The sequence below is a fragment of the Phyllobates terribilis genome, unplaced genomic scaffold (assembly GCF_046119375.1).
Source record: "Phyllobates terribilis strain yellow unplaced genomic scaffold, ASM4611937v1 Scaffold_3245__1_contigs__length_84943, whole genome shotgun sequence".
NCBI lineage: Eukaryota > Metazoa > Chordata > Amphibia > Anura > Dendrobatidae > Phyllobates > Phyllobates terribilis.
In genome coordinates this window covers 53,966-59,511 of record NW_027365999.1, presented here as the reverse complement: position 1 = coordinate 59,511, position 5,546 = coordinate 53,966, and the positions used below count along the sequence as shown (strand labels likewise).

The 5,546-nt window shown below is 40.8% G+C and overlaps 1 pseudogene; it reads right to left on the bottom strand.

The window, feature by feature from the left end:
- Positions 1-1,269: 1,269 nt before the first annotated feature.
- LOC141247747 (uncharacterized) lies at positions 1,270-3,154 on the bottom strand (annotated as a pseudogene).
- Between the last annotated feature and the right edge of the window lie 2,392 nt (positions 3,155-5,546).

The window sequence follows — 5,546 nt, the reverse complement described above, 5'->3', positions numbered from 1 at the left end:
TCACTGTGTTTCCAGTACCCGATAGTAATGATCTTAAAATACAATCCAACTATATTTGTGAGTTGAATGTATATTTGTGAGTTGAATATTTGTTACCATCAAAGCTCAAACAATCCTAACAACAACTTCATAAATTTGTCTAAGGAAGTCCGATTCCTTAAACCATTTCCCAGCCACTCTAACTTCTGCAACAATCTCTATTTGGTTCAATCATGGTACAAATATGTACTTTTTGTTGATTGGCTTGCTTGTACTCTGTTGAAATTAATCTCAGAGAGCTCTCTTGTTTCAGTGTCTCTGTCACTAACCAACCAGCCCTTGAAACTTGCTTTGCAGAACAAGAAACCTTCCCTTTTTACTTGTTTTCCCTCTTTTCTCTACTTTTTGCAGGCAAGCATGGTAATGTCATATGTGTTATAAGCGTAACAAATTTAAACTCTTCAGTAATGTAATCATCACAAAAGAATTAATGCAGTTAGAGATGAGAGCAAGCTGTTACTTATCTTGTGGATCATTTGTTTTCTGTCCATGGTGGATCCCCGCCTACTTGTTTGTACTGAACAAGGCAGCAGAGAAAACGTACTGCTAATTTGCTATTGCTTCACATCTCTTCTTGGCATTAACTGACTCTTTATGCATCATCTTACGCTCCTTCTGCCTACTAATGACACCCACAGAGAGAGAGAGAGTAGTTTATACTGCAAAGCAATTCCCTTCCCCTTTTTCCTCTGTCCTTTTCTTCTTCAGTCTTGCCTGCTAGGAAGAACAAGTACAATGACCAAAGTTTTTCTGACTTGTTTTCTGACTTGTTTTTCTCCATTCAATCATAAGGAAAGGTCTCTTCATTCCCATTCTCTGTTTGCTTCTCTGATACACGACCTTCGGAAGTCGTTAGAGGAGGAGTCGATGTCATTCAAGTGGTGCAGCGAGGCCATGCTGTTGACTAAGACGAAGCATTCTCAGTTCCTGTCTTCGTTCTCGAAGAGGGTTTCTCAGGTATCGGGGCCATGGGAGCGTGCTCTAATGGTGGATGACTACTTGAAGGAAAGCCTTGACCTGTTAGACCTCTGCAACCTTCTTAGGTCGGCAATTTCCGGGTTCAACAGGCAGAGGATGATGCCGGATTTAGCCGTTCCAGGGCTGGAGATGTTCAAGTCAGTGGTAGATGACCTGTTTGATGAAGTTATTCGAGGGAGGAAGAAGGTGCTGCTTTTGATCGATTCTGACCGCGCCGTCTAGCTAGAACTCTGTACTTGTGCTTTGATTGTCTCAATAATAAGTGGAACTGGAGGGAGAAAGAAAAGTGTAAGCTCGTGAAAGATTTGGTTGGTTGTGAGAAATGTAATTGCTTTGCCAATAATAATGATATTCGAATGGAATTCATTTTTAGTTTTGTAATTACCTAAGTCAATCCGGATTAGACTACCCACATGTCATCACTTTTTGGAACGTGTCATCCAATGAGGCATGTGCCACAATTTATTATTTTTTAATTTTTTAATATTAAAATAATATAATAGTTAATTTTTAATTTTTTAATATAGTATTAAATTATTAATTTAATTATTATATATTGTATTAGATAAAATTATAATATTAATATAGTCTTAAATAACAAAATCGGAATTTGAATTGCAACAACAAACATATTACACTATGCGAATTACAGAACATACCAGATTACAACAACAAAAGTAAAGACATTAACGCGGACGGAAACAAGCTTAAAAATTGACGTGAACTGGATAAAACAAGTGAATTCAACAACAAACATAAATGCATTGATCTTAAAGCAAACATGACACACGATTATTAAAACTCAGACAATCAACGTAACCTCCAAATATGTTGCATCATGTCCGAAGTTAGTCTATCATGCGTGATGACGTTGTGCATTTGACAGTTCATATTCATGTAATCATCGAGAGAGTTTATTGTAGAACTCGCCCTTCTGATACGAATTCCATCATTCAGATCCCCAACACTTTCCCTCGTGTCTTGTTCGAACTCCATTCTCAGGCTTTCCATCTCGATGTCGTAGTTTATGTAAGTGTGACGCTCATCCTCCACTATCATATTGTGCAGTGTGATGCAGCAATCCATGATCTTCCGGAGTGTGGATTTGTTATGGGCAAGAGCCGGATTGGGTATTATTGCAAATTGTGCTTGCAAAACACCAAATGCACGCTCCATATCTTTCCTACAAGACTCTTGCAGCTGAGAGAACTTTGACTCCATATGAGTTATCGGATTTGCAACCGCACTCACAAACGTAGCCCACGGTGGATAGATGCCATCAGTTAAGTAGTACGGCATGTTGTATTGATGACCATTAACAGTATATTCAACCTGAGGTGTGTGTCGTTGAGAAGATCTTCGGACATCGTCGAGCGCTGCACTATTGATAGGTCATTGAATTTCCCCAAAACCCCAAAGAAAGAATGTCATATCCAGGTGTCCTGGGTCGCTACAGCTTCTAAAACAACGGTAAGTGTTTTTCTTTTCCCTTGGAATTGACCATGCCACGCCATTGGACAATTCTTCCATGTCCAATGCATGCAGTCGATATTCCCTAGCATGCCAGGAAACCCTCTTGCACCGTTGATAGCTAGAATTTGTCGTACATCGTCTTCATTAGCCCTACTCATGTAGGTTGCACCAAACTCCGCAAACAAAGCATCACATAAACGCGACAGACATTCTAGAGCCGACTTTTCCCCATGCGGCAATACTCATTGACCGCATCGGCACAACAACCATAAGCTAGCATGTGAATGGTTGCGGTGCATTTTTGGAGCGTGGATAACCCTGAGCGGCCAACAGCATCTACCTTGCGCACAAAGTAATCATCTTGGTTCACCACCCCAACAACTACTCGTTCGAACAAGGTCCTCCTCATTCCGTATCTGCGTCGGAACTTATCTACATAGGTTGTTGCAAGACCAAAGTAATCTAGTTCTAGTAGCAAGACACGGTCGACTCTCTCTCTGCTAATAACATTACGCTTCTTCCTTGAATTTCTTTGTGGTGCTTGGTGGTGTTGTACTTGTTGTTGTTGAACGAGATGCATCATACGAGGTACGGTGGACCGCACATAACTACTAACTTGGCCGAGGAGATTGTCAGATGATGAAGAGTTTGATATAGTAGACATGTTTGTGTTTGGTTATGAAATGAAAGAGTATCGGTGTGTGAAGAATGAGTTGCAGAGTTATGATATGAAAGAAGGTTGGTGTATGAAAAGTGATTTCCATCTTTTCTTTATATAGACATGGCTCATCCCTTTGGCTCCGAATTTGAATTCGATTTCAAATTCAAATTTGAGTTCAAAATCAAATTTGAATTCGGCGCCAAATTCAAATTCAGATTCGGAATCAAATTCAATTTCAATTTCGGAGCCAAACTCTAAGTTGCAGCGTTGCAGCTTTTCAGAGTTGCAGTTCATCAGAGTTACAATGTCGCAGAGTTGCAGTGTTGCAGAGTTGAAGATTGTCAAATTCAAAAACAACTTTAATTGCATTACAAACATGCGTAAACAAAGCATTCTTCACCGACAATTCAAACACACTTACAAATAATTCACACTTCAGAAAGGAAAACAAGCATACTTAAGTAATACAAACACACTTAAACAATACAAACACACTTAAAAACTTAAACAAACACACTTAAACAAGCACCCAACTTCAGTCTTCCAATTCTAACTTTGCAACCAGTTTATCCGCAAGTAATCTTTGTTGGGCATTGAGGTTGGGGTTGTTGCTCCTGAGTTGCATCAACTGCGCCCTCTTTTGAACCTTCAACTCCTCCTTTCTCAAGCCGATTTTCTCCTTCCTACTGGCCTCCTTCATTTGCTGCTTCGCCATTGCCCACTCAATCATTTTTTTCAATTTCAAGATGTTGGGGATAAACATCATTGAATTGGGCCAATCCATGGCTTATTGCATCCATCTCGGAGTTAACAGAACTACATCTCTTAACCCATCCTTTTTTTCCTTGTCGCGAACCATAGGACATTCCGGGTTAGATACACTATTGTCCACCAACCGGTAGCATTTCATCCCACTGCTGCCACCAGTTGATTCTCATTGGTCAGCCACATCATCATCCAAATCTGTGATGAAATTAGGTTGAAGATCCTTCTTCTTCAGGTAAGTCTCCCAGTTTAAGTACATTTCATACTAAGGGTACAGCTTCAAAACATCCCATTGTTTAAACATGGAAAAACTGTTGTGAAACTTTGGGCTTTTCTTGTGCAGTTGCTAGCGCGTCATTGTCGTTGAACCCGCTGCGCTGACCAACTGCAGTAGTTGAATTCTCGTAGCATGCAAGCCAATGATTCATTTCCTCCTTGATCCGACCAACTCTTTTCCGGACAGAATCCGTAGTATGCCAGATGAGGTCGGGATACATCCCATCCTCCTAGCATCCTCGTACTTCTCATATATCTTCTTAAATAGCTGTGTCGTACCTTTGATTAGTCCCACAATGGGATCTGAGCAAACGTCCATGTAGCAACGGAGGAGAACGAAATCCTCATTCTTGCACCATTGCACATTTCTTTATTGAGCTTTGGGGTTTGACGCATCATCCCTGCCAGTGGCTGCCTCCTTCCCTTTCCATCTACGAGCCGTTGTCTCAGGCAGGAATTCGGGTTGCTTCTCCGCAACAAACTCCACATCGGGCTGGGAAATATTGGGAGTGCGGTACCTGGTGTGGAGTTTGGAACAAATTCCGAACGACTTTCAGAGCTGGCGAGCTTGATGCAAAGAACCTAAAGTCTCTCATACATTGGTTGTATTTCTCGGGCTCGTTTGCCTTCAACCAAGCTAACATTTCAGGAGTTAACATGATAGTGTTGAAGTTTGGGTCAATCTCGTCAGAAAAACGAAGTGTTTAGTGTTTTTTGTGTTGAAGGAAGAGAGAACTGAGAGGCCGAGGTAGGATGCTCAAACATAGCCAATATTGGTCTCTATTTATAGAGCTCGGAAAAATAGAGCCGTTGGTTATTTATTTTATTTTAACATTTGTACATTTTAAATTATAACTGTTTTAGTAAATAGCCGTTGTAAAAGCAAAAACAACTAATTCGGATCTGTTAACCAATCAGGTGTTGCCACGTGACAACCCCATTTACCCATCCGTCTTCAAATTACAAAATAAATAAATAAATCCGGTGTCATGTGGTTGACGTGGTTGACGCATGCGACATCCGGCGTATGTCCCGTGCGTCGACCTCGCCGCCCTCCTTTCCCTGGCGCCCAGCTCCCGCTGGGGACTCGATGTCGTGCCGACCGCCTTGCCTGGGGTGATGCCGCCCAACGTTGTGGGCGGTCTTACTTATACTTGATAAAAGGGTTGGGTGGTCAGGTCCTGGTTCGGGATGAACGAGTTGATAAAGTTTCAAGTCGATAGGATCAGTCATATCGTGTTTTTAGTTGGGTAAGGTTGGTTCAACGAGTCAAGAATGTCGTTTTTAATAATTTTTATAGTTTTTTATAAGAGTAAAATATTTTTTAATAATAAAAAGTATTATTAATATTTTT